General features: G+C 40.5%; 1 protein-coding gene across 2 annotated transcripts in view; it reads left to right on the forward strand.

Annotated features, from left to right (window-relative positions):
* Positions 1-6523: 6523 nt before the first annotated feature.
* LOC126427372 (histone-lysine N-methyltransferase eggless-like) overlaps positions 6524-15788 on the forward strand; it is a 377652-nt gene continuing 368387 nt past the window's right edge. For both annotated transcript variants that reach the window (XM_050089720.1, XM_050089721.1), the window contains exons 1-2: positions 6524-6660; positions 11724-11886. The gene's annotated coding sequence lies outside the window, so the exon portion shown is untranslated. The remainder of the gene's footprint in view (positions 6661-11723; positions 11887-15788) is intronic.

Raw genomic sequence — 15788 nt, forward strand, 5'->3', positions numbered from 1 at the left:
CGAAGGAAGGCATTTCCACTACTGAATCAGGGTCTAGACCTGAGCCAGAAGTGGGAACCGTAACTGAGAATCTAGACCAGATTAAAATCAAAGGCTTGTCTGGGGCCCAAAGGAGGAAGCTACTCAGGGAACTGAGGGAAAAGGAAGGAAAAGAATGGCTTCCTAAACACAAGTGGAGGGAAGTAAAAGGACTATTACCCAAGCCCCCCAGGAAAAAAACTGTGTCTGGTTGAAGGGGACACGCAGACCCCCACAATGTCAAAGACAGGTAGTAAGCGGATAAGGGAGTAGTCAAAGACTCCCTCCTCCCTCGATAAGCGAGTCCAGAAAAAACCGAGGCAAGAAATAGGTAAACAGACCTATAGTACTGCAGTCTCGGTTTTTAGGATGGCAGTTATTCAGGAAGGTTATCCACTGGTGGCCATTACCTTGCCGTGGGAGGAACTAGTACAGATGGCCCTCTTTGAAAAGATTGGGGGGGGGGGGGGGGGGGGGGACGCTGGCCCAGGTCCCACCTTCAGGAGGGTCTATCTAAATTGCGTGAGGTATTTGTGGTGTGGACCTTTTAGATCCCCAAATCTCATGGGACCAGCATGGACATGACTACAGAAAAAGATAAAGTTGGTCTGCACACAGTAGAATGGCTGCACACAGTAGAATGGCTGCACACAGTAGAATGACTCAAGGACAAGGTGCCCATGATATCCCCATGGGAAGATGTGAAGCTACTGGTCAAGACGGCAGCAGAGCTTCTTAAGACCGCAAAGATATCATTATGGGTACCCAAGATCCTTAAGGAAGTCTCTCCCAAGACTCTGTTCGAGAAAACAGGGGCCCAGAACCCAAAAGTCCCGACAGAAGCCTGGAGAGTGATTAACCAGAAGGTTGCTCTGGAAGGACGAACCCTGGTGGTGGAGGTCAGTGAGAAGTCCCTGAAGGCGATGCGGGAGCACGACCTGAAACTGTTTTTAGGGTTCTCGCAGGTCACTGTCAGGGTTCTCAAAGATCTCAAAGATGGCACTAAGACAGAGCCTGAAGGTGCTGCAGATTAATCTGCAGCACAGTAAAGGGGCCTCTGCTGCCCTGAGCCACTGCCTGGGGAGACAGGAAGTGGACATGTCCCTGATACGAGAACCCTATTTATACAGAGGTATACAAAGGGGGTGTATCAGGCCTCAGAGGCATTGGAGGTAAGCTGATCTATGCTAGGAATCTAAGAAACTCCAGAACATGCATCTATGTTAGAAACGGCATTTCTTTCATGCAAATGATGGATTTCTGCTCGAGGGACTTAGTGACCATCAAATTGCAGCAATGTGAGGAAGGTATCACGAGGAAAATTGTCTTGGCCTCAGCACACCTTTGTTACGAAGACAGTTCTCCTCCTCCCTTGGAGGTGAGGAGACTGGTAGAGACTTGCCATCGGCAAGGTGACCAACTGCTGGTGGGGTGCAACGCCAATGCCCACAACCTAGTGTGAGGCAGCAACGACACCAACAGTAGAGGTGAGTACCTTCTTGAATTACTCTTAGCTAACAACTTAGAGGTCCTGAATAGGGGAAATAAATTGACATAACATTTGGTTCCATGACGATGGGTAGCTACGCCAAACAATGGCATGTGGTGTTGGAGCCATCCTCATCGGACCACATGTACATTAAATTCAGGTTGAAATGGGAATCAGACAGATCATTACTTATAGAAATCCCAGGAAATCAGACTGGGAGACATTTAGGAGGGACCTTGACTCAGGCTTATCAGAAATTAAAACCACGATAAGGAATCCAGTAGAATTTGAGGAAGTAGCAAAGGCTGTTACCTCTGCCATAGTGACCTCATATCAGGACAACTGCACAGTCACCAGGAAATGCACAAATAGGAGTGTTCCTTGGTGGAATAACAAACTGGAAACGGAAAGAAAACAGGTACAGAGACTGTTTAATATTGTGAGACGTAAAGGACAATGGGCTAAATATCATGAGGCCCTTGTCAGTTACAATCTTGCAATAAGACAAGCAAAGGAGGCATCCTGGAAGGCATTCTGGGAGGAAGTGGAAGGCATGGCTGCACAAGCCAGACTTCACAAGATTCTCACTGGAGTTCCAACTAATCCAGGAGGTACATTGAGGAAGGAGTATGGGGAATATACAAAGACAGCACATGAGACACTGGAATCGCTCCTCAAAACTCACTTTCCTCAATATTCTCTGCTGGATAACACAGACCAGTATGTGACCCCAGAGAGACAATGGTTCTCAGACACTCGAAGAGAGAACTGGGAATCAGCCAAGGAGTATGTGAACTTCAACAAAATCCTGTGGACAGCGGGAACATTTCAGCCGTTCAAGTCACCTGTCTCAGATGGAGTTTTTCCAGCTCTCCTGCAACATGTAGGAGGAAAGCTTATAAGAATCCTATGCATGCTATTTAGCGTTAGCTTAGCAGTAGGAATCATTCCCAATGTTTGGAGGGCAATCAAGGTTGTCTTCATTCCAAAGCCAGGGAGAATTGATCATACCAAGGCCAAGGATATGAGACCAATCAGACTGTCCTCCTTCATTCTCAAAACATTGGAAAAACTGGTTAATGTATACGTTGGGGAGTGGCTAAGTAGGGTCCCTTTACACCTGAAAAAACACGCATACCAACCAGATAAATCAAGTGAGACAGCTCCCCAACTCGTTGGGAAGGTAGAAAAAGCACTTCACTTCCAAGAAATAGCCCTCTGCATCTTCCTGGATATCGAGGGGGCCTTTAGTAACACGACCTTCGATTCCATGGTAAGGGCAGCAGAGGTGCACGACCTGGGGACCACTATATGTAGGTGGACCAGAGCCATGCTTAGTGGAAGGAAGATAGAGACTACCATGATGAATGAAAAGATGGTAATTAAGACCACTAGAGGCTGCCCACAAGGAGGAGTTTTGTCTCCTCTATTGTGGAATCTAGTGGCGAATGAAGTCATTGAGGAACTAAATTCCAGACAATGCTTCTGCCAAGGATACACAGATGACCTTGTCGTAGTAATACTTGGCAAAAACACTGACACAAAAAAAATGGCTCTGAGCACTATGGGACTCAACTGCTGTGGTCATAAGTCCCCTAGAACTTAGAACTAGTTAAACCTAACTAACCTAAGGACAGCACACAACACCCAGCCATCACGAGGCAGAGAAAATCTCTGACCCCGCCGGGAATCGAACCCGGGCGTGGGAAGCGAGAACGCTACCGCACGACACTGACACAGTCAGGAATATGGCACAAGAGGAGACGAGGTACTGGCAGAAGTAGAGCTGTCGGGACGGGGTGTGAGTCGTGCTTCGGTAACTCAGATGCAAGAGCACTCGCTCACGAAAGGCAAAGTTCCTGATTTCGAATCTCGTTCTGGCACACAGTCCTCAGTTTAGCCCAAATGCCAGTTGACGTAGTACATGAAAGTAGATGAGTTAGTGGCGCTACCCCCCAACTGTGTCACAATGAGTTTCTATGCTGTTGCGTCGTTTTTCAGCCATATTTTTCCTCAGCTTCTGTCTCTTTCAGAGGACTAATAGCTATGCCATTGACAATATCTAGAAAGCATTTTCTTCTGAATATCGGTTCCATTTGGAATTTTTGTACCACCCAATTGTCCCCTTCACACAAATTCGAAAACTGATGTGTAGAGTGTTGTCCCATACCAAAACTACACCGGTAATGTCAAATTTGCTGTTTGATATCACCAAAAATCTATGCCACTGCAATGAAAAACAGACTTACATACCTAGGCTCATAACCTGTGATCAGGCACAGTAAATGAAATTTTGTTATAAGTCGGTTTGTACAGAGGTTATTTAAATGTGTAACAGCTTGCACTAAATGGCAGGATGACAATAACGCACACAGAGGATACAAACAAAAAAAAAAAAGAAAGAAAACCAAAAATATTCAAAAAACAGACGTTAACACAAACCAATAAGCCATTAACATTGTATCTTTTGTTGCTGTCTGTACTTTCCTTGTCCCGTAATAGTTTTGCATGAAGACTAGCGATCTGCATATTCTGATATTTTACAGGCTCTTGCAAGACACGAATAACTGCACTTGATATAACCACTTCATCATCAAAGCAGATCTGTGTTGACGATTCACATAGATCGGGCACTTGTAAATGGAGAGTTGAACTGGCTGCTTCTGTGTCATAGGATTGTTTTACAGCTTTAGACGTATTGTCGAACCTTTGTGGCAATTTCCTCTTCAACGGCAGAGGTGTCTTATTTAGGGTGTCAAACACTATGGGTACTGCATTCCACACGAGCTTATTATTGTCTGCATTCATGAATTGGTTTGGCTCGAAGCATGGCGAACAAAACTTAACATTATTATAAAGATAAACAGGATCTTTTCTCATAAGATGTTCTCGTCTGCTATTCACTAGCTATTTTCTGCTCCTGAAACGAAACATTATTCATTAATGTACTTGTAGTTTGCGAGCAAATCCTGGCAATATAGTTTAGTAATATAATGGTGTATACTTCTTATGATCCTTAGGAAATATAAAAAAAGACAGATGTGGTGTTGTCTTCTTTTTGTTGCTGCAATTTATTGCGCTTCAGACACTCCCGTTTGTAAAAACCATTGTAGACACCAAAATAAACAACAACTACACGCTTACACGATCGAGCCGAACTCAACAGTTTTACCACGGTCTAACATAACAGTCTCGACACTCAGTGCTCTAAAAGCTGTTACCGTTTGACAGCTGGAGCTACACTAACGCTCTAAGCGGCGAGAAAGAAGAACTTCGGATGTGTTGTAAGCATAATGTTCGTTTTTCAGCCCTTTCCTACGTGGTTTACGAAATACTTGAATTATTTTTTTGCCTCCAAGCCTTTGTGCAATATCAGAAGACATAGATGTTTCTAAAAATGATTCTAAGATAAGCGCAAGTTGGGATAAAAATCACGAAAACAGTGACAAGTTACGACACATTCGTGAAAAATCACTTGTGACATTGGATAGAACTGCTTCTTACCAAGTTGATATAAACGGAATATAAACACATAGATTCTCTCATAAGAAGCACAGACATGTATCTCTACATGCAAAAGGGATCGACGCCGCATTTGTCTTCCGTAGACCTATTGCTTTTTAGTCATTGTCGATGGTTGTCACAAGTACGACCTTCAGCTTTAAGTGGGACGAGCAACTGCCAAATAGTGGGAGAAACATACTGTTAGTGTAAAACCCAAGTCCTCAAACCAGAAACACTGCCAGAAGTGCTGTCATATGTTAAATTAGCCATTAGAGACTTCATCCAATGACATATGCACTAGTTTTTCAGTATCGGGGAAATTCTGTACCTTCTGGTTTAAAAGGTGGAACATATTGTCACTTATCTCAAATTTATTCATTTTATTTGTATGCCTTCCACATACCTCTGTAATGTATACACTGACGCAAACATAAAACATTTTGACCAAACGTGTATGCCTGAGCACTGTAATATAATAAATTTAGAGCAAACAACATATTTTTGTCTTTCCATCTTGTAGACGGCATGGCAGTCTGGCTTAGCAACAAGTCAAGGGCATCTTTTTTTTAAAATATTGGGATCCTATAGTCTTCAAAATTTATTTATCCTCCTTCACTTGGTCCTCCTGATAATTTCCTTTGTTGTCTGTACTTAAAATGATAGGTACTTTCCTTGTCCCATAGCAGTTTGCGCGACGTCTAGTGATCTGCAGATTATGATATTCCACACGCTTTTTCTAGACACTAATAATTGAAATTAATTTTACTACCTCATCGTCGAAGCAGGTCAGTGTTGACGATTCAGATAAATCTGGCACTGATATATAGAGAGTTGAACCGGCTGCCTCAGTGCCATAGGAGAGTTATACAGCTTTAGACGGATTGTCATACCTTTGTGGCATTTTTCTCTTCAGTGTCAGGTGAAGTGGCTTATCTGGAATGACAAAAAGTGTGGTTAACTGCATTCCACACTAGTTTATTATTGTCTGCATTTATAAACTCGTTTTGATCGACTGTAGTGGACAAAACTTACCATTATTTAAAAAAACAGGGTCTTTTTTCATAAGATGTTCTCGTCTGCTATTCATTTTCTGCTCCTAGAACGCAGCATTAATCATTAATGTACGTGTAGTTTGCAAGCGAATCCTGACGATGCAGTTTAGTAACATGATCTCCCTCTCAGGGTCCTTAGGAAACCTAAAAACGAGAGATGTGCTATCTTCTTCTTGTTGTTGCTGCAATTTACTGCGCTACGTTACGTTTCCATTTGTAAATAGCACAGTACAATCCAAAATAAATAACTAATATTCGCTTTCACGATCGTGCCGAACGCAACAGTTTTCTTTCTGGTCGCTTGGCGCGCTGTTGTCGCATTAAGTAACAAAATCGAGGCGCAGTATCGCGACTGTGACTACACGTTGCCACTTCGCTTCCTTTTCACGAATTATCTTCTGTAGAAGATCTTTGACAGAACGAAAGGGAGAACGTGTATCCTAGAACGTAGCGTCACATTGTATGACGTCACGTTCTCAGATTAACTGTTGTTGAACTGCGTGTCCCATATGGCCGTGACTGACATTTTATTGGAAAAGCCAATCAGTTTTAACTGAAAGTTAAATGAATTTAAATGCAACGTAAGCCTGAAAAACGGTAATTAATGTACCGCAATTAAAAGGTCTACTATGCTGTAAACTGTATTTGTTGAATTTCGGAAGTGTACACTTCAGAGAGCTCTAATAATATGATAAAAGTTGTGAGTGTAGCAATTTTTGCGTCTGGTTTAAAAACGCTCTAGAAGGGATGTTCATTGTGTGTGTATGGAGTGCGTTAACGCTTTGTCGAAGTCTCAAACCGTTCTGGCAATGAAAAACGGCGAAATGTTTGTTGTAGATCGGCCTGTAACTACAAGCAAGATTTCAGAGGGGGTCCAATACCACACTGTAACCTCTAAAAACTAATCTGAAAGATATTACAGCGTCATATTTTTCAATGCGGATTTATTTTAAAACCGTACACTAATCCTTTCTACACCTTAACTAAAGATCACAGTTATACTTACGGAAAATGTAAACCACAATCTGTGTATCCTCACTGTCTGCTATAATTTGTAGCATCTAAAGGAAAATGCCCAAATGCATTTTTGTTAGTCCTGTGCTTTGGTGTAACCTTGTGATTTGGGACGTTCTGTAGGCCTTGAGTAGGCGCACATATTAAATTTCGTGCTTCCGTTCATATTTCATACCATACTGCCACATGTAATTGTCAGTTCTAGTCTTCCAAGTACCTCGCAGTAATATTTAACAAGAAACTGTCAAAATCGATCAGAATTCGTATGATAATTGCATGCTTTGTTGAAAGACTATTGATCCATAGGCTGCCAAAGGTCCAAGGTAGTGGGTGCCCTACTAATGCCTTTATCAACCAGCATAGGAAAAATTATTGAAGTATGCCCTTTGACAGAATCCTTGCTGTGCTGAGAGGAAATATATTGTACCAATTTTATCACAAGTAGTGTAAAAGGAGGAATTCTTGTCAAGAAATTTTGAATTTCTTTTGACCAATCCTAACAGACATAATTTTCTGTGCTTATGTCCAAGTTTAGTAGCAGTAATACTAAAAGGAATTCCATCAACACAAATAGAAGCCAGATTATATAAAGAACCACTTTTGTGCTGTTATTCTACAATGCAGTTTTTGAGAGACATAGTCTTTATTTTATGTGAATCTCAAATAAATCATTCTCTTTGAGAACTGAGAAAGAATGTAAGCAAGTTTCTTGTAGTTAGACTATAAAGACAAGATGTAATGAATTTGTTTTATGTGGACCGTAAGTGTATGGTCATAAGTGTTTGGAAACTGTACATACTGGTGTGCTCACTGGAAACACACCCTCCTGTTATGAGCAGATAAAGAGGGCCTCTGCACAGATAGCTGGTTACATTGTGTGTTAATCAATTTCATGAAGATTAATAAATGCAATATGTAATTTTGTAACCTTCCTGTCAGTGGCAGCGGTGGGGCAGAGATTGCTTGTGATGGGGTCAAGATAATACTTTGTGAGTGTGTAAAATTGTGCTCAACACAGTGTGGGTTACGTAGTGCAGCCCCCTTCACCTTAAAATTTTCATATTTAATGTGCAATTTCTTTTCTCTTTTTTTTCAGGGGGGGAGGTGGAGTGGGAAAAAACTGTCATAGTCTAGGTCACAACCCTGGTTGTTGATGTGGTTGCCACTGTGTGTGAGCAAGAGAAGAATGAAAATTTATGAATTAATTTAGTTGTGTATGTGAGAGTCCACTTTGTTTTCAAACTGTAGAGTGCTCTAAATCACTCTCACAAAGCAAGGCGTCATTGTAATTGGGGGGCTAGCTTCTGGGGAAAGTGACATCCAAATTACAACCCTGCCAGTCACATTTAGGGTTCTCATATTTTCCTAAATTGCCAAATGTTTGTTGTAGGATGAATGTTTTGAAAAAGGGCAAGGTCAGTTTTCAGACCTTGTGCTCTGTTGATAGTGGTGGTGTTGTGGATAAAACATACTGTAATCTTTCTTTCACTCAGAAGTTCAAGTATGTAGTTGCCTGCAGTGTAGAAGGTGCCTCAGAGTGCAGTGCAGCTGGTGTGCAGGTGTACTTTTGTCTGCATTGCTGTGGTAATGGCAATCTATACTTTCTAGTTGCTTTGTGTTTTGCTGAGGTATTGATATTTATAGCTTTCGTCCATTTATGAAAACATTCTATAAAATACTGCTACAAATAAATTTCTTCACTGTAAACAAAATTTTGGGAAGACAACTAATTAGGCACAGATGAATAATGAATGGTCCATGGACAGCTTCATCCGTACTCAGCTAATCACTTTGTAGTGTATAGCAGGCGGTACTTCTCATTGTACCAGACATGAGGTTCTCTTCCCTTTCTACTACTTGTGTATGGTGCTAGGGAAGAATGACTGCTTAAATGCCTCTTTGCATGCTATAAATAGTTGAATCTTGTGTTCGTGCTCCCTATGAGAATGATGTGTAGAGTGCTGCTATATACCTACACTTCTAACTCAAGTATTGGTTCTTGAATTATTGCTGTTGCTAGTAGATATTTTTGAAACATTGTAATTGCCAGTAGATATGATGGATCCCATTTGCTATATTCAAGAAGAAAAGTTGTGTTATTATGCGTGTGCCAGTTCCCGGGTCGACAGAAGCGTCTGATCCCACGCGTCGGCTTTGACACGTGACGTAAGGGTGTTGTCGTGTGTGACGTCATGACGGCGCAGAGATTGGTTTGAGTGTGGCTGTCTCCAGTTCTGTTTTATCTTATTTTATTTATTTTTCTGATCTGTTCGTTCTATCTCGTGAGATTTTTTTTTTTTTAATTTTAAAACACTTATTACTTATTTTAATTATCTGTTTCCTCGAATTTCTGTTTTAGTTTATTATATTTATCTTTCTGATCTGTTCGTTCTATCCTGTGAGGGTTTTTTTTTTTTTTTTTTTTTTTTTTTAAAAAAGACAAAAAACACTAATCAGCTACTGAAGCATCTTTATCTTCTATGGGTTGCAGGGGTTACGACCCCTGGGGAGGTGGGTGGGTATTCATGCATGACTGTCTTCACTTACACGTTGTAGCTACGCAAGGCGTCTAAATTTGTTTATATTTAGTTTGCCCCCCACCCAAAACACCCCATTTCCCGCGCTTGTCCCGTTAGTGTCATTAGTCTTCTTGTGCAAAGTGTGTGTGTTTGTGTTTGTTTCCGCTATATTTGTGACGTCATGGGTCAAAGCAGACGGGTGGGATCGGACACTTCCGTATTTCCCAGTTCCCAATTCAGGTGCTGATTCAGATTTCCATATGTTTGGGACAGTGTTATGTATTACTGGAAAAACCAATCACATTTGACTGAAAGTTGAGGTCCTCAGTAAAGTAAATGCACGAATCTGTGGAGTATAAATGTATGCCTGAACATTTTTTTCTGACATGTTGTTTTGCCGGATGACAAAACTACAGATGTCTCTTACTGTTTAATACTTCATAGCAATTAAGTTACTACATCATCAACATTCTATTATATGAAGGTGATTTGAAAAGTCTGAGGCTGATAATGAAAATGTAAATTTCTTTTCGTAAATCTTTCCATTTCTGAGACCTCGTACATTGGATCGTATTCAGACAGCCAGCAACAACTGACTATTGCATGGAATTGGTTACAGTTTCACAGAAAACCTGTTGAAAGTTGTACCAAAATTATGTAATTAGTGTTGCAATCTGTAAGTGAGGCTGAGAGTTTTTCTGAACACTGTCTTCAAATTTTCTTAATGCTACAGAATGATTTATAAAACTCCATATAGCTTATTTATTGATGGTGGTATTTTTCATGAATTTGCTGTGCTCATTTCAGTGTATTATGAACAATGTACCATGATACAGTTTTACTGTTTTAGCTGTAAATTGCAAAGCAAAGGTGTATATAGCTTATTGTTGTACATATTTTAAGTAAAAAGACTGTATTGAGGACCACTGTTTCAAGGACAGCACTTCTGTGTCTAATATTTCTGATAAATTGAGAGTGATTATTTTTAACTTTGTTGGTGCCAACAGTAATTAACTTGTGCAGAGGTTAAAACTACGTGGGTCGACAGAAGCGTCCGATCCCAAGCGTCGGCTTTGACCCGTGACGTAAGGGTGTTGTCGTGTGTGACGTCATGACGATGCGGAGTTTGGTTTGTGAGTGTGGCGTGTTTGTAGATGTCGTCGTGTTGTGGTTTTTTGTGCTCTCTGGTGGTATGTTCAGGGTTTTCGTTTGTGTAGTGTAATGGGCTCAGTTTGCTTTTGCTCATTATCCAGAATTGTTCGAGTGTCGGCTGTGTTTTGTAGTGGAATTCGTTTCAGTGAGTTAACGATTTTGTGTGAAGGTTAATTTAGTGTTGTTCGCTGTACATCATGTGGTAATTTTAGTAAAATTAATCAATTGTTGTTTTTGTTCAGGAATGGATATGACGGATAAAATTAACAGTGCGCAGGTCAACGGAAGTGTTCAATCCCAGTGTGTGGCTGTGTATGTTGATATCAGTATCGGGAGATGTTTTTGAGCTATATAGGCAAAGGGAAGTGTTTAACCCTAATTTATGGGATTGGGAGCTGCTGTTGAGCTATATAGGTCAAGGGAAGTGTCCGATTCCAGATGATATTGTGTTTAGTGGTATTTGGGGAGTTTTGTGATGTCAGTTTTTTTCGTCATTTTGTGTGGTTTTGTATGGGGGGTGGGTGTCTAAATTTGTTTATATTTAGTTTGCCCCCACCCAAAAACACCCCATTTCCCACGCTTGTCCCGTTAGTGTCATTAGGCTTTTTGTGGAAAGTGTGTGTGTTTGTTTCTCGATGTATTTTCGTCCTCATAATGTGTACGTACCGACTTTATATGCGCCATATTGGAATCGTGGTTTATGGTCATTTCAGCCATATTTCTGACGTCATGGGTCAAAGCAGATGGGCGGGATTGGACGCTTCCATATTTCCAACTATGTTACTATAGTAGTCTTTCATCCAGCTTTATCTGGCACATTAAACATTCATCTTTGTCATCCATTAGGTTGTTGCACTTGTGATAGTTTTTTTTATACACATGTAAGAAAAACAATTAGTTTTATTCCTGTTGTAAATGTATTTTTTTCTGTCCTGGGACTGACAATCTGTTCTTTCTTTCTTTTTGGTTCTTAAGTGAGACTTCCTGCTGATATTCAAATTTGATGGTCTACAGGCCAACACAAGGACATACACTGATCAGTCAGAACATTATGGCCAGGTACCTAATAGCCAGTATCTCCACCTTTTGCATGGATAACAGCGGTGATGCATCGTGGCGTGGAAGCCCTAAGGCCTTGGTAAGTCACCGGAGGGAGCTGGCCCCATGTCTGCTCACACAAGTCGCCTAATTCTTGTAAATTCCGGGGAGGAGACAATGAGCTCTGACATCATGTTCAATCACAGCCCAGATGTGTTCAGTCGAGTTCAGATCTAGCAAGTTGGGGCCCCAGTACTCAATTGGAACTCACCACTGTGGTCCACAGACCACTTCATCACACTCCTGGCCTTGTGACATGGTGCATTATCTTGTTGAAAAATGCTGCTGCCATCGGGAAACATGATTGTCAGGAAGGGGTGTACACGGTTTCCAGGAAGTATACAATACTCCTTGGTTGTCACGGTGCCTTGCAAAGCTCCACTGGATCCATGGATGGCCATGTGAATGTTCCCCAGAGCATAATGGACCTTCGGTCACCTTGACTCCACCCCTGGAATACAATGGATTAATGCTCTTCCATCAGCATGACAAAGAAAGCTCTGCACCAACGTCCAATGCTGATGGTCATGTGCCCATTTCAGTCATAGTTGCTGATGTCATAGTGTTAACATAGGCATGTGCACAGGTTGTCAGCTGTGGAGGCCCATCGTCTGAGGAGTTTTCAGTGCACTGTGTGTTCAGACACACTTGTACTCTGCCCAGCATTAAAGACTGATGTAGAACTAACACCAGACAGTGCACCACCTGTTCTGTTTTACCAGTTTGCCCAGCCTATGACATGACGTCTGTAATGAGAGGTGACTGCCCGACCCTACGATGTGTGGACTCGGTTTTACTGTACAGCAAGACCATCACAATCTGCCCTCGGTCAACTGAAGCAGATCACATGGCTTCCCAATTCCACACATCGGCAGCACGCTCACTGATGTGTGTACCGAGCGTGTCTGACTAGCAGTCAGTCCTTGCCAGATGACACTGCTGTCACCTCTATGGGTTTATGTTGGTAGCAGGTCAGTGGTTGTAACATTCTGGCTGATCACTGTATATTCTCCTCTCTTCTGGGTCCCTTTGCCTGCAGAATTTATTCTTCCAATATTCTCTGTTTCATGTTGCAAACTATCAAGTAGAATTTTGTGTGTTGCTTGAGAACATTTATATCACGGATTAGTTTAAGTTGTTTTTGATAGGCTCTTCAAAGTGTGATTTAGTATCTGGACACACATACGGTGAGGGTAAGAGGCCCTTTGCACCACTTTTTGTGCAGGTTGAATTGAGTGCAGAAAATTAGTGGCATGTAATCGTAATACTGAAATACCTGGATCAGTTTCAGCCAAACTTGGTATGCACATGATTGGTACATGGAAAAATTGCCAACGCTTGTTTTAAGAATCATGGAAGAAGATTGTTTACATGGAAATGACTGAGAGTGTCCGAGGACTAAATTAGATTGGGTGTACTTTTCATTGCAGTAGATTCACAGTGAGGGGATCCTCCAGGATGTAGAGCATATCAGAAAACCAGAATATGCAATAAATATTTACAAACAAAAACAGATGTACTGATGTACCTTCTGTAGATAACAAATAAAATGGTCCTCATGGATGTAGCATAAATCAAAAAATCTTAAACATATTTTCATTTAGAAAGTAATAAATAACTTGTCACAAAACATTTAAATGTTCAATACATTGAGATTCATATGTTAGTTCTTAGGATATTGTAAATAGAAATATAATTTTAAACACCTGTTTACAATGATTGCATTATTGCACTATGTACAGAAGTCAGTTTGTATGTAAAACTCGTAAGGTTTTTTGTTACTAGTAACATATACATATACACATCAGTTGGTTCTGCTAAGAAATTCATCAGTGGAGTAAGGGTGTTGGATACCAATAAATGCTTTTGGCCCTTTTTAAACTGAATTTCATTAGTACTTAAACTTTTTATGGCTGCTGGGAAGTTATTGAAAATGTTTGTTCCTGACTAACAGATAACTTTCTGGACCCAAGTAAGTGACTATATATTCTGATACCATGAACTGAACTGCTGACTTGGAAAACAGAAATATTTTTAATGACAAATTTCATTAACAAATAAATACATTGAGAAGCAGCAGGTCACATCCACAGTTCTCCAAACAGGACATTTTTTAGTTCAGACCACAAAGAATAATTATTATGTGATTTTGGACTCCAGAAATTTTGGGTTAGTTTGATGAGTTAATCCAAAAAATAATCCCATCTGACATTATGGAGTATGTATAGAAAATATACTACTTTTTTATTTTGATATCGCATATGCCTGACAACATTTGCGTTGCAGATAAAGATTTGTATATGTGCTTCAGCAGTTCTATGCTATTCTCCTCTTGGTTGATTTTATCATCAATCCCAAGGATTTAATAGTGACAGCTTCTTCTATCTGCTTGTCATCATATTTTAGGCACATACTCGCAGGAAACCTTTTACAACTTCTGAATTGTGTATAGAGTGTTTTTCATAATTTAGTGTCAAAGAATTGCCTGGAAACAATATACATCTACGTGGATACTCTGCAAATCACATTCAAGTGCCTGGCAGAGGGTTCATCGAACCACCTTCACAATTGTGTATTATTCCAATCTCGTATAGTGCGCGGAAAGAATGAACACCTATATTTTTCCGTACGAGCTCTGATATCCCTTATTTTATAGTGGTGACCGTTCCTCCCTATGTAGGTCAGTGTCAACAAAATATTTTAGCATTCAGAGGAGAAAGTTGGTGATTGGAATTTCATGAGAAGATTCCATCACAACGAAAAACACCGTTCTTTTCATGTTTTCCAGCCCTAATCCTGTATTATTTCTGTTACTCTCTCTCCCATATTTCGCGATAGTACAAAATGTGCTGCCTTTCTTTAAAATTTTTCAATGTACTCCGTCAGTTCTATCTGTTGTGGATCCCACACCGCACAGCGGTATTCTAAAAGAGGATGGACGTGCGTAGTTTACGCAGTCTCCTTAGTAGGTCTGTTACATTTTCTAAGTGTCCTGCCAATAAAACGCAGTCTTCGGTTATCCTTACCCACAATATTTTCTGTGTGTTCCTTCCAATTTAAGTTGTTCATTATTGTAATACCTAGGTATTTAGTTGAATTTACAGCTTTTATATTAGACTGATTTATCATGTAACCAAATTTTAATGAGTTCCTTTTAGCACTCGTGTTGATGACCTCACACTTTTCATAATTTACGGTCAACTGCCACTTTTCGCACCATTCAGGTATCTTTTTCTAAATCATTTTGCAATTTGTTTTGATCTTCTGATGACTTTATTAGTCAATAAACGACAACGTCATCTGCAAACAACTGAAGACGGCTGCTCAAATTGTCTCCAAAATCATTAATATAGATAAGGAACAGCAAAGGACCTAATCACTACCTTGGGGAACGCCAGAAATCACTTCTGTTTTACTCGATGACTTTCCATCAGTTACTACGAACTGTGACCTCTCTGACAGGAAATCACAAATCCAGTCACATAACTGAGATGATATTCCAGCACGCAATTTCACTATGAGCCGCTTGTGTGGTTCAGTGTCAAAAGCCTTCCAGAAATATGGAATCGATCTGAAATCCCTTGTCAGTAGCACTCAACACTTCATGTGAATAAAGTGCTACTTGGGTTTCACAGGAGTGATGTTTTCTAAACGCATATTGACTTTGTGTCAATAGACTGTTTTCTTTGAGGTAATTTATAGTGTTCGAACACAATATATGTTCTAAAATCCTGCTGTATATCGGCGTTAATGATATGGGCCTGTAATTTAGTGGATTACTCCTACTACCTTTCTTGAATATTGATGTGACCTGTGCAACTTTCCAGTCTTTGGGTACGGTTGTAAATGATTGTTAAGTATGGAGCTAATGCATCAGCATCCTCCAAAAGGAACCTAATTGGTATACAATCTGGACCAGAAAACTTGCTTTTATTAAGTGTT

Source organism: Schistocerca serialis, chromosome 11 (genome assembly GCF_023864345.2).
Source record: "Schistocerca serialis cubense isolate TAMUIC-IGC-003099 chromosome 11, iqSchSeri2.2, whole genome shotgun sequence".
Lineage (NCBI taxonomy): Eukaryota > Metazoa > Arthropoda > Insecta > Orthoptera > Acrididae > Schistocerca > Schistocerca serialis.